Here is a 19,936-nt window from a genome sequence, read left to right on the forward strand (position 1 = left end):
ATGATAGATGTTAGAGGAGATGTGGGAGAATTGAGACATTAATAGTGGAGTTGTGAACTGATCCAACCATTCTGGAAAGCAATTTGGAACTATGCCCAAAGGGCAATCAAACTGTGCATACCCTTGGATCCAGCAATACCACTATTAAGTCTGTATCCCAAAGAGATTAAAAAAAGGAGAGAGGAGAAGACATATTTGTACAGAAATATTTATAGCAGCTCTTTTTGTGGTAGCAAAGAATTGGAAATTGAGGGGATGTCCATTAATTTGGGAATGGAACAAGCTTTAGCATATGATTGTAACGGAATACTATTGTACTATAAGAAATGATGAGCTGGATCATTTCAGAAAACCTGGAAAGACTTACAGGATCTGATACAAAGTGAAGTGAGCAGAACCAGGAGAACACTGTATACAGTAACAGCAATATTGTAAACTGACCGTGATGGATGACTCAGCTCTTCTCAGCAGTACAACGATCCAAGACGATTCCAAAGGACTCATGATGACAAATGCTATAACCACCTCCAGAAAAAGAACTGGTGGAATCTGAATGCAGATCAAAGTGCACTATTTTTCACTTTCTTTATTTTTAGTGGGTTTTTTTGTCTGTGTTTTCTTTCACAACATAACTAACGTGGAAATATGTAATGTCAAATTGTTTACTGTCTCAGCAAGGGAGAAAGAAAATTTGGAATTCAAAAAATTTTTTTAAATATTAAAAATGGTTTTTATATGCAATTGGGAATTTTAAAAAATCTGCTCTTCCAACAGTTTATGGGATGGACTGAAGAGGGAAAAGACAGGAGGTGGGAAATCCATTTAGGAGGCTTTATAGTGGTGAACAGCTAGGTGGCACAGTGGACGGAGTGTCTTCCTGGAGTCAGGAAGATTCATCTTGATGAGTTCAAATCTGGCCTCAGACACTTAATAGCTGTGTGATCCTGGGCAAATCACTTGATCCTATTTGCTTCAGTTTCCTCATCTGTAAGGTGATCTGGAGAAGGAAATGGCAAACCACTCCAGTATCTGACAAGAAGAGACAGGGAGATCAGTTGGAAAGCCCCAGCGCAGTAATCTAGGCAAAAGGTAATGAGGGCTGAACTAGCACCCCCAATCTTCTTGTTCCCATACCCTACCTCTTCAGCATCTGTCCCTTAAACTGACTACCCCCTCTCCTCGGTTCCATTCTTTTGCCCCAGTTCGGTCCCCTCAAATTCCACTTTCTCAGTCTCATCATCAAGTCAACTCAACAAGCATTATTAAGCCCTATTGTTGTCATGTGCTGGGGATACAGAGATAAAATGGTTTCAGTCTTTAAGGAACTCATATTCCACTAGATTTATCTTCCTTTGGGCAGAACACCCTCAGGTAAGAGGCAGAGGGGAGGGGAGGGGAGGGGAAGGAAGGGGAGGGAAAGGAAGGAGAGAGGAGAGGCTGAAACGCCCAACTGAAACTGCCCAACTGGGTCCCCATTCAGCTCAGACTAATCATAGGTTTTTCCTTCATTCTTGAAGAGGATCATGACATCTGGGAGATGATGACATGACTTGCAATTGATTTATTTGAGTGAGGGAGGGCTGTGCAAAGTCACCAGCCTCACTTTCTCCTCTAGAGCCATCTGGATCCAGTGGCCAGGTATCAATCAGGATAACTGGAGATGGCCCAGGATGCAGTGGGAGACCTTGGCCTTTTTTAAGTTAAGGTCTTTTCAAGTTCTCATTTTGAGTGAGGCAAAATTCAGTGAAAATGCCTCTTTAAGAAGTGAGTCAAGGGATGGTCCCTTTAATTAAACAAAGAAAGAAAAGAAAGAAACTGGGAGGGGAAGACCCTCAGAATTTCTGTCCAAAAGAGAAACAGTTACTATTTACATTCACTCTGAGCCTTTGGGGTTTACTGGCTAGATTTCCTTCTCAAAGACCAAAGATTTCTTTCTTAAACCCAATTCACTCTGGATCTCTTGGATTGGACAATAGGTCCCTGCCCAAGCACTACTTAATGGTTATCTTTTGGGCCCTCCTGGCTCAGAGTGAATGTAGATAGTAACTGTTTCTCTTTTGGCCAGCCACCCTCAGGATCTTCCCCTCCCAGTTTCTTTTTTTTTCTTTTTTTTTTTTTTTGCACGGGGAGACAACTCCAAGTTCAAGGATCATCGAGTAACTATATTTGCTGAACATAAATCTTGCAAATGAATAGATGATGAATAGTCAAGTTTGGTGGTGCTGACGTCACATGGTTTAGTGATCCAAAGGGGAAAAAGCATCAGTCAGAGACTTAGATCACCCAGTTATTAATTTATCAATTTCGTTGTATCAATCCATTAGATCATTAGTTATTATGGAAATGTGCAAGATGACAATTTTTTGATAGAAAAACAAAAGAAGCACATTTCCAGATACCCATTAATGGTCCTGATTAGATAGATATTCCAAATGCATCTGGCTACTTCTTCTGGTTATGCATCTTAACAAATGGTAGTAAACAAACAGCTGAGGCCATTTTCTTCTACCTGGCTGTCTTCCACATCTTCTGATATCTTTCAACAGGAGGCAAAAAAGGCTTCTGATTGTGTGTTTTGCTTAAAGAAACAGCTTTAGAGTCAGTCATCAAAGGGGCAAAATCTGTGCTGCAGATTTTGAGACCCAAATGATCTAGGGTTTGGTTATATGTCTCAATGAGTGAGCAGCAAGAGCAGTTCCCCATTACTTAGATTTATTCCTGGCCAGGGAAACAGAGATAAAGATAACAAATAGAGATGATCAGTGCATGGCACATAGTAGGAATTTAATAAATAGTGATTGATTGAGATAGTGACTGAAAGTGAAAAAAAGTCAGTACTACATGGCACCTGGGCACCTCCTCAGGTTTTTTCCACTTATTGCTTCCTAGATACATGTGTCACTTTCTAGTGGCTTTTACCTTTCTAGCTGATCAGAAACTTTCTTGTTGAATTTCTCATTTTCATAGTCAATTTTCATCTTATGTTGCTAGATTTCCAGATTTTTAGTCGGCATGAAATTGTCTTCTTCTATTTATTGCTTTCTAGCTAGATTTCTAGGTTAAATCAATGGTTCATTTCATTGTCTTTCTACGTTTTCATTGACTATCCTTTCCCTTGAGTCTGCTGGGAGTTGTAGTTCTGGCTTTTTCTTCACCATCTTTACCCCACTACATCTCCTAGGAGATGTAGACCTGGCTCTCACTGTCCCATGGACTGCTGAGCTGCAGCTCTCTACCTGCCCCAGGAATCAGGAGAAGTTTTCCTGTCCCTACACCTGCTTTGGGGGCTTCTGGGAACTGTGATTCTTCCTGTTTACACCCATGTCCAGGAAATGCTTAGAGCTTTAGACCTGGCTCTGTCCTTGCCCTGTATGTCACTGTAGTCTGCCACAAACACCAAAAGAGTTTGACCAGTCTCATTCAGAAGCTTGAGTCAACACTACTGCAACCACCTCCTGAGGGCAAAGGAGGTCAGGACCAAGGGGTTTGGTGGTCTAAAAAAATCAACAGTAGAAAACTGTCAGAGAAGCTGAGCTCTGTTTTCCTACAGCTGTGGGTAAGATGAGTACATGTATGCTGTGGGCACTCAAGGGATAGAGCCAATATTAGTTTGTCAGGAGCTGAAGTCCACTGTGCTGGCATGAGCAGCCCCTCTCAGATGAAATCCGGCATGGGGCTTCTCAGGCCCTCTATGACTTTAAACCAGGGGTGGGGAAAGTGCGACCTCAAGGCCACATGTGGCCCTCTAGGTCCTCAAGTGCAGTCCTTTGACTGAATCCAAACTTCACAGAATAAATCCCCTTGACAAAAGGATTTGTTCTGTAAAACTTGAACTCAGCCCTTTGACTTGGGCCATACCAAAGGACCTAGAAGGCCACATGTAGCCTCGAGACTCAGGTTCCCCATCGGTGCTTTAAATTCTGCCTCACCAACTTTTCCTGGGTCCTTTCCATTAGGATTTTCGGGATCTCACACAGCAGTGACGGGGAGGAAATAGGACGTAGCATGTTCTACTGGACAAAAGACCCCAGGTGACCATTAAAATCTCATCATTGCCAGTAAGTGCTCCACTTCCCTAATTAGCAACTTTGGGCAGATGGCCATAACCTTGTATCATTCCACCAGTCCCTATATCTCATGCCTCTTAAACCTATTCTTCCCCTGCCTGGAAACCTCGAATCTCTCTACTCCTCTGGATTTCTGCAGGGTTACTTACCCCGCTATGATTTCACTTTCCTCCCTCTTCAATCCCAAACCCAACCTCAGCCCTGGATTCCTAGCAACATCTGCCTCCTCTACTCATACTCGCTAGCTACTGAATGAAACTAGATGAAATCTCCCAAGTGAATATATCACAAAATAATGTTAGCCAACGGTAAAAGAGGGCCCTCATTGCAGCAAGGCGGTCCTTTTATTCCTCCCTAATTATTCCACCTTTCTCTTTTCTCCTGTAGCCTCTCACTCCTCCCTCTCAACCCACCTCCCCTGCCCCACCATTCCTACCCCAGATGAGGACCTTGCCTCTTACTTTGCTGTGAATATTGCATTCACATGACGAGCTGCCTCTTCTCCCATTCTCTTCATCTCAAAACCTTTTGGTACCATCTCCCACTCTCTCCTCCTTTCCCCCAATCTCTGATGAGGAAGCTGCCCTTCTCATTGTCAAGGCCAGCCCCTCTATGTGTGCACTTGATCCCATGCCCTCCTGTCTTCTCTAGCAAAGTCATCCTTAATCATCCCTGCTCTAATCTTCATCGTCATCAATTTTTTTCTTTGTGCTTGGCACACAATAGACACTTAATAAAAACTTGTGGGTTGATTGGTCACCTTCAAACATGCCCAAGTCTCCCCACCCTTATAAAAGCTTCTGTAGATCCTACCGTTCTCTCTGGCTATCATATATCTCTTCTTACTCTTTTTAAAAAATTAATTAATTAATTTTTAGTTTTCAACATTCACTTCTATAAGAATTAGAGTTCCACATTTCCCACTCTCCCTCCCTTTCCCCCTCCCCAAGACAGTGTACAATCTGATACGGGCTATACATGTACAATCACGTTAAACATATTTCCACATTGGTCATGTTGTGAAAGAAGAATCAGAATAAAAGGGAAAAACAGGGAAGAAAAAAAGGAGAAAATAGTATGCTTCAATCTACGTTCAGACTCCATAGTTCTTTCTCTGGATGTGGTTAGCATTTTCCATCATGAGTCTTTTCTCTCCTCATTTTCTGAGCCAAACTCCTTTGGAAGTCTGGACAACATCAGTTCCTTTTTTCTTCTTAGACTCGTGTCTTCCCTGACATCTGTCAGTTTTTCATATTTGAAAGTTTCGCTTTGTTTCACTTTTTGCTTTTTACTTTCTCTCCTCTCATTCATTTCTCAACCCTTTGCAATCTGGCTTCTGACCTTCATCTGAAAATGCTCTCTCCAAAGTTGCCAGAGATCTCAGTCTGATCTTTTCTCAATCCTTCTCTCTTTCAACCCATCTTTGGGATTTGACACTGTATTCAAACACTGTATTTGATACCTCTCTTTCTGGATACTTCCTAACATCTGTTCTAGCTCTCCTCCAAAGTGACTGTCACTCTCTCAGCCTCTGTTGGTTTATTGTCCACATCAAGCCCCTTACCTCTGGGTGTCCCACAAGGTTCTATCCTGTACTCTCTTCTCCTTCTACACTATCTAGATAACTCCAGAAGCTCCCATGACTTTAACTCTCATCTCTACACAGATCACTCAGATCCATACACTCAGCTTGTCTCTGAATTCAGTCCTACATCACCAGATGCCTCTTGGACATGTCAAATTTGATATCCCAGAGACATTTCAAATTCAACATCTTTCCCCCTAAGCTGGAGGCATGCTGGAACCAGTTAAGAGGTAGAAGATTGTTCATTTTTCAGGTTGAGCATTTACACTTCAGAAATCAGCAAATGCTACAAACCAGGGCTTGGTCACTTAGACTTTAAAAAGCGATGGAGAAAACATTAACCACACAGATTCAATTTAAAAGTGCATCACACATACATATCCAACCCCAGTGTTAAATGTTAAACATTTTACCAGCCCAGCCATGCCCTAAATTCTGCTCCCTTCCAAATTTAACTATTTCTGTTGAAGGCACTACCATTCATTTCAGTGTCCCAGGTTGGTACATTCAGCGTTATCCCAGATCCTCACCCTCTCTCCCTCCACATATCCAATCAGTTGCCAAATATTGCTGTTTCTACCTCCCACCTTCTCTCACAGCTGCAACCTACTCTCCACTCATCATTACCACCTTAGTTCGAGCCCTCATCACCTTTTACTTAGATCAGAGCAATAGCCTCCTAGTTATTGTTCATGCCTCAAATCTCTCTGCATTTCCTGTCTCTCCTAGCACACTGCCAAAGTAATTTTCCTTAAGGGCAGATCTGACTACAGATCTGACTCCCCTACTTAAATCCAAGTGATTTCCTATTGCCTTTAATAATTAATAGCTAATATTTATAGAGTGGTTACTATGTGTTAGGCACACCTTACAATTATTATTTCATTTTTTCTCATAAAAACCATGGAAGGTAGGTACTATTAGCATCCCATTTTACAGGTGAGGAAATTGAGACTAAATGACTTGTCTAGGGTCACACAGCTAGTAAGTATCTGAGGCTAGATTTGAACTCAGGTCTCCCTGACTCCAAGCCCAGTTCTCTATCTACTGTATCACCAGCTGCCACAGTTTATTCTCTAGGAGAAACTCCTGTTTACCTTTTAAAATGTTATATTCCTCGACCTCAACCTATCCTTCCAGCCTCATTAGACACCATTTTCCCCCTATACTCTGCAATCCAGCCCAACTGGTCTTCTCTCTGTTCTTCCTATACAACTGTCCAGCTCCTTTCTCTATGACTGCACTGACCTTCCCAAGTGGAATGGAAAAATGTCCTCCTTACTTCTGCCTCAGAGAGGCCTTCTCTTCCTTTGAGACAGGTCAAGTACCACCTTTCCTCCCCATCAACTGCAAAGGCCCTCTTTACTATATTACCTTTTATCTAACTACTTTGTATGTATTTCCTTTATATTTATTCTATATACATCTACATTCTATATACATCTATTTGACTCTATACGGGTAGTTATTGTCTCAAATAAGCTCTTTGAAACTAGGGGCTGTTTTGTTCTTGGTACTTACATCCCTAGTGTCTGGCATATAGTGGGTGCTTAATATCTATTTGTTGATTGTCCTTAGCAGCACGTTGGTACAAGCTATGTTGAGGCTGGTCTGTAGAGACTGAATGAGAAGGGCTATCCATATTTGTTTTATATTGTGTGATGGGGGACTGTAATAAGCATTTATGTAGTGCCTACTATGTGTCAAACACTAGGCTAAGAGCTTTACAAATATTATTACCATTTGATCCTCATAAAACCTGGGAGGTGAGTGCTATATAATCCCTGTTTGATAGTTGAGGAAACTGAGACAAAAAGAGGATAAATTACTTGCCCAGGGTCACACAAGTACTAAGTGTCTGAAGGCTAATTTGAACTCAGGTCTTCCTGCTTCTAGGCCTGGCACTCTATCCTCTGGACCAGGGGTGGGGAAACCTGTGGCCTCAAGGTCTCATGTGGCCTTCTAGGTCCTCAAGCACAGCCCTTTGACTGAATCCAAACTTCACAGAACAAATCTCATTAATAAAATTCTGTATAACTTGGAGTCAGTCAAAAGGCTGAACCTGAGGACCTAGAAGGCCACATGTGACTTTGAGGCCACAGGTACCCCACCCCTGCTCTGGACCATCGAGCTACCCGCCATAGTATCCACTAGGAAATTCACAGGCATGGTGAGAACATGGAGACCAAACTTTTGGTATGTACAGACCTGGCAAATATCTCTGCAGGGGCAGCACTGATTGGAACCAAATCTAGCCTGTTTTAAGTAATAATGTCTAACATTTATATAGCACTTTAAGGTTTTCAAAGTCCTTTACAGATATCTTCTTATTTTATCCTTACAACAGCCTTGGAAGGTAAGTGCCACTATTATCCCAATTTTACAGAAGAGGAAACTGAAGTAGAAAGAGGGTAAGTGACTTGTCCAGGATCACAGAGCTAGTTAGTGTCTAAGAGTAGATTCAAACTCAGGTCTTCCTGATTCCAGGTCCAGTATTCTATCCACTATTTCTAATAATAATTAATTTTTAAAACATGTCAATAACTAGCATTTGTAGAACGCTTTAAGGTTTTCAAGGCTCTTTACAAATATTTTCTCATTTTATCCTCACGACAACCCTGAGAGGTGGGTGCTATTATTATCCCCGTTTTACAGTTGAGGAAACTGAGACAGGCAGAGCTTAAATGACTTGGATTTGAATTGAGGTCTTTCTGACTCCAGGGCTAGCACTCTATCCACTATGCCACCTAGATGCTGTAATAGAAACCATCATAATAACAGATCACGTTTGTAAAGTGCTTTAAGGTTTCCAAAGTTCTTTACATGAACTAGAGATTAATACCCATAAATAACCAAGCCTTTTCAGGGGAGTCTAGCAGCCAGGAGAAGGGGAGGGAAATGGGGACAGGCTTCATGGAGGAAGTTACACTCCAGCTTTGAAGGAAGCTGGTAGGTGGGGAATACATTCCAAATACTGGGGAAACCCAGTCAGAACCTGATAGCTCAAGAGTGGATCCAGACAAGTTTACCTCTGAGATGTTCTAGTGCATGGTGAATGGAAGTGTCATCTCAAGGAGAAACTAGGCATGAGAACTGGGGCATTCTCACTGGTTGCATAGGAAGTGCCCATGGAGAAACATATAAAACCTACCTGAGTGATTCCTGGCTTTTTTTAAAGAACAGTCTTGGCAAAGTGCCTTCTCTAAGATTTAGGATCTCAGAAGTCACCTAGAAGAACAGCTAGTTGACGTCATCATCATGGAGTCCCATAATCCATATAGAAAGTACTACTTATATCGTATGTCGACTTTATAGTTGCTGGAAGAGGCTAGAAAATAACACATATATAAGGAAAACTGATAAAATCATTTTGAGAATAAACACAGCCTCTCAGACAAAATGTGAAGTGGAGTCATAAACTGTTCTCAGGACCACATAGAGAGCTAGCCTTGGGTGAATTAACTGAAAGTTCTTGTTTAAGTGTCTGGCCTCAGACATGTACTAGCTGTGTGACTCTGGGCAAGTCACTTAACCCTGTTTGCCTTGGTTTCTTCATCTGTAAAATGAGCTAGAGAAGGAAATGGCAAACCACTCTAGTGTCTTTGCTAAAAAAAAACCCAAATGGGGGTCACAAAGAGATAGACACGGCTGAAATGAATGAACAACAACAAACCTGTTCAAAGGCAGAGCCATGTCTGCAGTGATATAATGATGGTGGCGGGGCATTGTGTTTTATTAGCTCATTTGCGTGTGACTGTTTTTAGAGTTTTAAATGTTATAAATGAGAAATGGTACATCAAGTAGCTATGTGGGAATCATAACGGATAGAAAGGTGGCAATTTTGACTTTTACATCCTGTTAGAAATGGGTGAGTAGAGGTCTCTCATTAATTTTTAAAAAGTGGCAATAGCTAGCATTTATAGAACACCGATTAGACACTGATTTGAAGCATGAGAAGCCAGAGGAGATGCTCTAGGAAGAAGCCAGCAGGAGCAAAAGAGAAAAATATGAGAAGCTGAGTGCAAGGGAGTCAGGGACAGGGCTGAGAAAGTGGAAGGAAAGCTGCATTGAAGCCTAATGGGGTCTGTAGCTGCTGGAAGGTCACTGGAAGAGAGCTCAATCCCGATGTTGTGCAAGTGGCTTATTGCTTCCTGTTGGCAAATGACAGCCCTTAGCTTGTGACCTGTCTTTGTATGGCTTACAAGCTTTTTTGGATTTAAATAAAGTTTTATTGGAGCACAGCTATGATTGTTCATTTATGTATTATCTACAGTTGTATTATCAACGGTATGTTTGAAAAGTTGCAATAGAACAGAGACTGTATGGGAGGCTTATCACTTTGTACTGTCATTCAGTGCACACCCAATCACAGTGACACACTTACAACTTGATGGTGTTTCAGATGTCACATTTTTTTTTAAAGTACCAGCACCTGTTCATCATGTCAAAACAAGAAAAGAAGAGGGGGGAAAGGTTTTATTGAGATTTTTTAAGCTCAGGGCTGAGATGGAAAATTTTCTAAATAAGAATTGTCCTCAAGCACTATTATTAAACACTGAATGGCTTTGGAAATTAGCTTTTGCTGCAGATTTTATAATGCTTCTTAATGAAATTATTTTACAATTACAAGGCAAAACAGCACTTAATATGTGAAACTTACATTGCAGTAAAATCAATTTGATGAAGAATAACATTGTTTGAATCACAAGTAATTTCAAGCTGCTTTATACATGTTCCATGCTTTCAAAAGTTAAAACAAAAAGTAAGAGCTCCATTTCTATGCAGTTTTGCAGAAATCTACTTTCGGAGCGCAAACTACAGTTCCATAGTGGTTTTTGGACCTCAATGAAAGTGCAAAAGAAATTTCCATATTTCAAAATCTGCTTAACTGTGCAATTGAGGAGGCTCCACTTAACCTTCAATTGGAAGTGATTAATGTGTAATGTAGTGACTTGCTAAAAAGCAAATATCAAGACAAGAGTCTAATAGGATTCTATAAATGCTTCCCAAGTGATAAATACACTCAGCTAAAATCATATGCTTGTGGATCAATATCAGCATTTGGCAGTACCTATCCATGTGAAAAGCCATTTTCAAAGATGAAATGAGTCAAATCTCATTACAGATCAGTATTAGCTGATAAACATTTGCATTTGCTTCTGGTGATAGAGAATATTGGCCTTGAATCCCAATTCAGTGAAATATGTTCTCCTAGAAAGAACTCCATTCTTTTCATTAGAAGACCTGTATTATAAAAAGTATTCAATTAATATTAGTATATTTTGAATTTCATCAATAAAAATTTTTGACAATTTGTTTTCTTTCTTACTATATAAATACCTACCTATTTTTACATGATATCCTTGATTTTTTTTCTCCCCTCAAAACTTGATATATTAACTATCTGGCCCTTTACAGAAAAAGTTCACCAAACTCTGCTCCACTGCCATCTTACAGAATGAGAGAGAAGAATCCTCTTGGGAGAGCCTATGCTGACTTCTGTTGACTTCTCATGTTTGAGAATGAGAAAGAGAGGCAGGAGAAGATAGCCTTTGCATTGACTTTCCTCTGAGTGGACAAAGAACTACTTGCCATTAGAAGAGTTTGCTAGAGGAACTTGATATTTATAGCTTGAAAGAGACAAAACCTCCTTTGAGCCTCAGAGATCTGAGGAGCTTGGCAATTCTCTGGCTTAAGGTAACTTATCATCACTAAAAGAGCATAAAACTTTCTCAGTACCCTGTAAAAGGTGGCTATGTGCTTAAAGAGTTTGTCACCAGTTCAGCAACCTGAAAGTAAGTAGCAGGAAAGTAGCTTTGACTCAGGTGAGTCGTGAAGACTAGACATGAAGAGATAGCAAAGAAGTGGTTTTGCCCATCATGGGAGATGTGATGTAGACTATTCTCTAAAAAGACCAAGGACATCTATATAATGTATAATGTATAATCAAGTGTATAATGGATATTATATTGCTTATCTTCTCAGTGGGTGGGGGAGGGGATTGAGCGAGGCAGAGAATTTGGAACTGATAATTAAAATTTTTTAAAAATTGTTCATATCCTTTGTCTACTCCTCTGTTAAGAAATGATTTTTGGTTTTATACATTTCTGTTATTTGCCTCATTAGTTTCTTATCAGAGATATTTGATGTTTAGGTACTTTCCCAGTCAACCACTTCTACTCTTATCCTAATTGTATTTATTTCATTCATGTAAAAGCTTTTCAATTTTATGAATTTGAATTATCTATTTTATTATTTTTAACCACTCCTGATTCTTATTTGTCTAAGAATTCAACCCACAGCCATAGATGTGAAATGTACCTGATCTGCTTCTCTCCCTTTCTCTTTCTTTAAATTTTATGATCTTTAATGTTTAGTTCATGTAAACAGCTTGAGTTTATTGTAACATATAGTGTAAGATGTTGATCTAGAGTCTAAAATATAGACCAATTTCCAATAGTCTAATCTCTAGTTTTCCCAGAAATTCTTGTCAAACTGAGTTTTTCCCTAAGTAATTTATATTTTTAAGTTTGTCAAACACTAGATTTTGAGTTCAATTGTTTCTTATTCTTTCTGTATAATCAATTTCATTGAGCTATTTTTCTATTTTTTCTTACCAAGTAATTTTATGATTACTGGTTTATGATATAGTTTGTGATCTGAAAGTGCTATTCCCCCTTCATTCCCCCTTTGATATTCATATCTTTTATTCCTTCACATGAATTTGGTTATTTTTTCCTAGCTCTATAAAGTATCCTAATGGTAGCTTGATTGCAATAGCACTGTAATAAATTTGAGTATTGTTATTTTAATTTTATTGTCTCAGCCCAACCACAAGCGCCTCTTCAATTATTTAAATTCTTTATTTCTTTAAGAAATATTTTGTACTTGTATTTATAAAGGCTTTAAATGTGCTTAGGTAGATTGATTTTCAGATATTTATTCATTTTGTAGTTATTTTGAAAGGGACTTCATTTCTAATATTCCCTTCTAGATTTTGTTATTACTATATAGAAATGCCATTGATTTTTTGTGTCACGGATAAATTTCGACACCCACTAACATTTTTTTTTGATAAGGGCTAAGCAAGTATGGGTGACAGTACTGGCTAATTATGAGTTCATTCTGCACTACCAACCAGAAAAGAACAAAATGGATGCAGATGCTTTATCCTATAGACCTTGTGTGTCTATATTTATTAAGATATCCACAGAAGAAATGAAGGTAATTTATTACATAAAAGGGAAGTAGGTCTCTAACACAGGAAACCATAACTGAGGCGCTGGGACTTCCTCTGGAAAGTATGCCACAAGTAGAAGTAAATATTGTAGCATTGGGCCAATCCTCGCTGCTCTGGCTGTTATCCTCTCCTAACTGCTCCTGAATCCACTATGTTTCAACCACCTTCTCTGCCCGAAGATTCCTCAGCTTCTGTAGCTCCCTCCTCCAACAGGTGAGTTCCCCTCAGAACCTACATATTGAGGAAGTGCCCAAGCCAGCCTTGCTCACTTCTTCATCCCCTTCCTTGCTCAATTCCTGACAATCCAGACTTCTCTACCATAATCCTGTGGGGGAATTTCGCACCCCCCCCCCAACCTCACCACACACTTTCCAGCTCCTTTTAAGTGTTATCTTCTTCCATTAGAATACAATCTCCTTGAGGACTGGACTGTCTTTTTCCTTCCATTTGTATTCCCAGTGTTTAGCACAGTGCTTGGCACACAGTAGGTATTTAATAAATGCTTATTATTGTTGACTTGTGTGGTAGATGATTTATTGGACTGCTCCTTTATTCCAATGAGTACTAATCGGTTTGGTATGATTCCATAGGGGTAGTGATTATAAGTTCTGATAGTAGGGCTCAGAGCTGTGAACTGCAGATTGTAAGTTCCCTTGCTTAATCACAGGAAGCTAACTAGAGGACCTCCACCCTTGTTTTTCCTTATTATGGTGACCAAGCCCAGTGTAGCTGAGATGACTCAATGACATGGAAAGCATACCAGCTATTTTTGCTGCTCCACTGCCTCTTGTCATCCCTCTATTGCCCAACATGAAGAAGGGACTATGAGCACATAGCCAATGAGTGACTCTGGTTGCCAGCCTGACCTTCCACCAGCCCATTGGCCCATGTAGATGTTTTGACATCCGCTTATCAGTCCAACCCCATGAGCCTGCTCGCTGACTTTGGTAGGTCAGGATAGGTCTGTTAAGTTCTGCTCACTAGCCTGTTTGTCAACCAATGGGATTCTGTATTTTATGTAGACCCTCCTAGAGGACCAAGGGCAAGGTCTATCAACCAATGAGATTCTATATTTTTGGTCTGCGTCACCTGTATTGTCCAGGTATCAAGCCCTATAAAACTAAGGTCCTGGAGGAAGGGGGCATCTCAGATCGTGAGGAAGAGCTGAGGTTCATTTCATTAGAGGGGACCATGGACCCTTTAATAAAGTTCCATTGGCTCAAAGCTCTGCCTCAGTGGTTTTTCTTGTAGACTGGACAGTTTAAAAAATTTTCATCATCATCTTCTTCATCAATATGAACTCATTGGTTATATGTGGCTATCATCATGTATTCATTTGAGTTTTCATTTAGACATTTTTCAGTTGTTCATGACTACATTTGGGTTTTTCTTGGCAAACATATTAGAGAGGTTTGCCACTTCCTTCTCTGGCTCATTTTACAGATGAGGAAACTGAGGAAATTCAGACCTAAGTTCTTGGGTTCCATGAATGACTCCTCTTTAATATGTCCTTGCCTGGCCTGGATGGACCTTGTCTCCATCCTGCTCCACCCCCCAAAAAAATCAGAGAAACAAGAAAAAACTTGGAATTGCAACTTTGACTTCCTCTCTTCCCTGTCTTTCTCCTAGAGGGGAGGGAAAGTTCATGTGTCAGTTATTTATGCATGGCGGTGTGTCTTAGGACACCTTGCTCTCCTTCTTGAACTGTATAGAAATTTTTATAAAAGGCACTCAGCATCCCAGTCCCTTCGGCTTTGTAAACATTAAATATCAATTTGCAAGTAAAAAAGATGATAGTGCTAATTTGTGGTTTTCTAAGTCAACGTGTGCCTTCAGGGATCCATTTCTATTTGAGTTTGACACTTATGGCTGAGAGGCTGGAAGAAGGTGAAGGTACACAATGAAGGGCTTCCCTGGCTCATAATTTATCCAACACAAATGAAGTACAAGAAGGAAGGCTTTTCAAAATTTTCTTTTTAAAAAAATCACAAACTTAAGAAGTAAAGTATGGTAGTGAATAGGGAGCTGGCCTTGGAGTCAGCAAAACGTGGATTCAAGTTTCACTTCTGACCTCTTTTGTCCCTATGACCCTGGAGAAGTCACCTAACCTCTCTATGCTCCAGGCAACTCTCTAAGACTGTAAGTTGAAGAGAAGGGGCTAACCTTCACTGGTAGAGAAAGTTCGTTTCTGGGAGCTTCCTATACCAATAAAACCTGAGATCTACTCTCTATCCCCTAGCTTATTAAAAACTTAACAAACATCAATAAAAACAATCCATCTTATGTCAATAGCTTCTGAAGTGCTTTTAAATTAAATTAATTTCAGTAATAAACTTTTGTTGATTGCTTTAATTTTTATATCACCTACATTTACCAACGTATCCCTCCATATCCTCCTCCAGGGATAATCTCTTAGAGTGAAGAATGAAAAAGAAAGAAAAAAAATAGTTCAACAAAATTGGCCAACATATCACAAAAGTCTGACATTATCTATAGTGTTGTATACCCATACTGTCCTACCCCTTCAAAGAACTGAGGGGGACTATCTTCTCATATCTCCTCTTTGGGGCCAACTTTGGTCATTACAATTTCACAGTATTCGGTTTCAGTTGTTTGTGCATTTCCTCTCTCCGCTGTAGTGATTGTGTGTCATTTTCCTGGTTCTGCTTACTTCATCTGTCCATATAGGTCTTCCTGTTTCTCTGTATTCATCTTGTTCATAATTTCTTTACCATGACAGCCTCTTCCATAGCTTCCACAATGATTTTGGATATTTAAGCCAAGGGAGAACTCTGGAGCTGCCACATAACAGATTTTACTGCCCCAAGATGACAGCATTTGTGTGCAGGAAGCATGATACCAATACTTGTTATGTTCAATCAATCAAGAAATATTTATTAAGCACTTACTATGTGCCAGGCACTGGGCTAAGCACTGAAGGTACAAAAAGAGGCAAGGGACAGTCCTGACCCTCAAGGAGTTTACAATCTAATGGGGAAGACAACATGCTATTGTTTTTCGCTTATTTCAATTGTATTCAACTCTTTGTGATCTCATTTGGGGTTTTCTTGGCAAAGATAATGGAGTAGTTTGCCACTTCCTTTCCCAGCTCATTTTTTCTAGACAACATTTTCTTTATTTAATATTTTTAGTTTTCAACATTGATTTCCACAAGATTTTGAGTTATAAATTTTCTCCCCATTTCTACCCTCCCCCCACCCCAAGATGGCACATATTCTGATTGCCCCTTTCCCCAGTTTGCCCTCCATTCTTTCACCACCACCCCTCCTTATCCCCTTTCCCCTTACTTTCATGTAGGGCAAGATAGATTTCTATACCCCATTGCTAGTATATCTTATTTCCCAGTTTCATGTAAAAAACAACTCTTTTTTTGAGCATTTGTTTTTAGAGCTTTGAGTTTCAAATTTTCTCCCTTCTTCCCTCCCTACCCACCCTCCTTGAGAAGGCAAGCAATTCAACATAAGCCACACATGTATCATCATGCAAAACACTTCCATAGCAGTCATGTTGTGAAAGACTAACTGTATTTCCCTCTATCCTATCCTGTCCCCCTTTATTCAATTTTATCCCCTTGACCCTGGCCTTTTTCAAAAGTGTTTGCTTTTGATTACCTCCTCCCCCACTCTGCCCTCCCTTGTATTATCCCCTCTCTCTTATCCCATTCCCCCCTACTTTTCTGTAGGGTAAGATACCCAATTGAGTGTATATGTTATTCCTTCCTTAAGTCAAGTCTGATGAGAGCAAGATTCATTCATTCCCTTTCACCTGCCCCCTCTTCCCTTCCAATAGAACTGCTTTTTCTTGCCACTTTCATGTGAGATAATTTACCCCATTCTATCTCTCCCTTTCTCCTTCTCCCAATATATTTCTCTCTCACCCCTTAATTGCATTTATTTATTTATTTTTAGAGATCATCCCTTCATATTCAACTCATCCTGTGCCCTTTGTCCATATATATATATGTCCTTCAACTACCTTAATACTTAGGAAGGTTTCATGAGTTACAAATATCATCTTTCCATGTAAGAATGTAAACAAAACAGTTCAACTTTAGTGAGTCCCTTATGATTTCTCTTTCCGTTTACCCTTTCATGCTTCTCTTGATTCTTGTATTTGAAAGTCAAATTTTCTCTTCAGATCTGGTCTTTTCTTTTTCAAGAATGCTTGAAAGTCCTTTATTTTATGGAAAATCCATATTTTGTCCTGGAGTATTATACTCAGTTTTGCTGGGTAGGTGATCCTTGGTTTTAATCCTAGCTCCTTTGACCTCTGGAATATCATATTCCAACCCCTTTGATCCCTTAATGTAGAAGCTGCTAGATCTTGTGTTATCCTGATTATGTTTCCACAATACTCAAATTATTTCTTTCTGGTTGCTTGCGATACTTTCTCCTTGACCTGGGGACTCTGGAATTTGGCTATAATATTCCTAGGAGTTTTCTTTTTGGGATCTTTTTCAAGAGGAGATCAGTGGATTCTTTCAATTTCTATTTTGCCCTCTGGTTCTAGAATATCAGGACAGTTTTCCTTGATAATTTCTTGAAAGGTGATGTCTAGGCTCTTTTTTTGATCATGGCTTTCAGGTAGTCCAATAATTTTTAAATTGTCTCTCCTAGATCTATTTTCCAGGTCAGTGATTTTTCCAATGAGATATTTCACATTGTCTTCCACTTTTTCATTCCTTTGGCTTTGTTTTATAATATCTTGATTTCTCATAAAGTCACTAGCTTCCACTTGCTCCAATCTAATTTTTAAGGTGGCATTTTCTTCAGTGGTCTTTTGGACCTCCTTTTCCATTTGGCTAATTCTGCCTTTCAAGGCATTCTTCTCCTCATTGGCTTTTTGGAGCTCTTTTGCCATTTGAGTTAGTCTATTTTTTAAGGTGTTGTTTCCTTCAGTATTTTTTCCTTATTTTTGGGGGTCTCCTTTAGCAAGTCATTGACTTGTTTTTCATGGTTTTCTTGCATCACTCTCATTTCTCTTCCCAATTTGTCCTCTACTTCTCTAACTTGCTTTTCTAAATCCTTTTTGAGCTCTTCCATGGCCTGAGACCAGTTCATGTTTTTCTTGGAGGCTTTTGATGTAGGCTCTTTGACTTTGTTGACTTCTTCTGGTTCTATGTTTTGGTCTTCTTTGACACCAAAGAAAGATTCCAAAGTCTGAGACAGAATCTGAGAGTGTTTTAGCTGCCTGGCCATGTTCCCAGCCAACTTACTTGACTTGAGTTTTTTGTTGGGGTATGACTCCTTGTAGAGTAAAGAGTACTTTGTTCCAAGCTTGAGGGGATGGTCTGTTGTTTTCAGAGCTATTTCTATACAGGCAGCTCTGCCACACCAGTACTCCTTCCTCAAGAACCGTCAACCCGGATTGGACTCAGATCTTAAGCAGGCTGTGCACTCCTACTCTGATCTGCCACTTAATTCCTCCCACCAGGTGGGCCTGGGGCCACAAGCAACTGCAGCTGTAGTTCTGTAGCTGCCCCACCTCCGCTGCCCCCTGGGGTGGTGGCCCAGCTGTGAACTCCTTTCACTCTGTACCCTGCAGCTTTTCCCACTAACATTCTCTGTTGTCTTTGGTGTTTGTAGGTTGAGAAGTCTGTTAACTACCACAGCTCACTGATTCAGGGCTCTAGGGCCCGCTCTGCCCGGCTCCCAGTCTGGTTGGTCCTGCCGCCACTCATGCCTGGGTTCTGCTCCACTCCACTCAGCTCCCAGCTCCATGGGCGATAGACCTTACCCAGAGACCATCCAGGCTGCCCTGGGCTGAAGCCCTGCTTCCCTCTGCTATTTTGTGGGTTCTGCAGTTCTAGAATTTGTTCAGAGCCATTTTTTATAGATTTTTGGAGGGACCTCCCTGACCCAGTTTATTAATTGTTTTTTAATAAACTAAAGAAACCACTTTTCCTTGAAAGGGTGTGATCATGCTTCTCTAATTGTCAAAACCCCTAATCTTCTAGGATAAATCAATTTGAAATGTGCTGACTGTACAATTTGTTAACAGCACAATCAGCAATAATACAACAGCATAAGTAATTATTTATAAGACTTCAGCTATGAGAAAGATCACAGTAAGAGTTATCAATGTAGCTGTGTATGACTTCTTACTTCTAGAAAAACAGTTTCATCATTTGATTTATTCAAGGTAGCAAGTAGTCTCTTCATTCTGTTCACAAAATGAAAGTTAAAATAATTCCATGGTGAATTCACATTTATTTTCTTTCCTTCTGTCTTCTGTAATTTCTTTCAAGCTATAACCCTTAACATTCTCTCTCTAGACTCACCACTAAAATTCTGTTCTTTTCATAAAATGATAGTTGAACGAAATTTGTCCTCATCTTCTTTCTCTGTCTTCTCCAGTTTCTGTCAAACCATTTCTATTATCTTTCTCTTCGTCTCTCCAAAACTGCCAGCTGCAACACTGATTTCTTGAGAATCCATTTGACTCTTAAAGCTATAGTAATAGTAGCTATAACCTTTGTGAGGAAGTCTTTTGAAACAGGTGTTATATACATTACACACAAAATATATGCAAGTATATATACATATCATATATAACATAAACACATTCATATGTATAAATAGAGTGTAATATATATGTCGCATGTGTATATAAATTATATATTACATATGTGTGTGGTTACAGTATATATAAAGTAGAGAGACTGCTGAACTAAAACATCAGATCTTCCAGGAGGCCTTTACTGGTTCTTTCTTACCATTTACTCCATGTTAATCATCTGTATTATGATTTATTTGTTATTCATCCCATTAGAATGTAAACTCATTGAATATAGGGATAATTTTTGCCTTTTGTTTTTGGTATCTCCAGCACTAAGCTCTGTCCCTAGCACATAGTAAGGGCTTGATAAATGCTATTTGATTGATTGAGTGGTAGACAGCAGAGATGAAGTTGTAGAAGTGGGATGTGAGTAGGGCCAAATCATCAGCTGCATGTGGAAAGCTGGTATTAAACCACAGTCTATGTGGAGAGCATTTGGATCAAAATTGGAGGAAGAAGAAACTG

This window comes from Trichosurus vulpecula, chromosome 2 (assembly GCF_011100635.1).
Source record: "Trichosurus vulpecula isolate mTriVul1 chromosome 2, mTriVul1.pri, whole genome shotgun sequence".
In the NCBI taxonomy this organism is placed as follows: Eukaryota; Metazoa; Chordata; class Mammalia; order Diprotodontia; family Phalangeridae; genus Trichosurus; species Trichosurus vulpecula.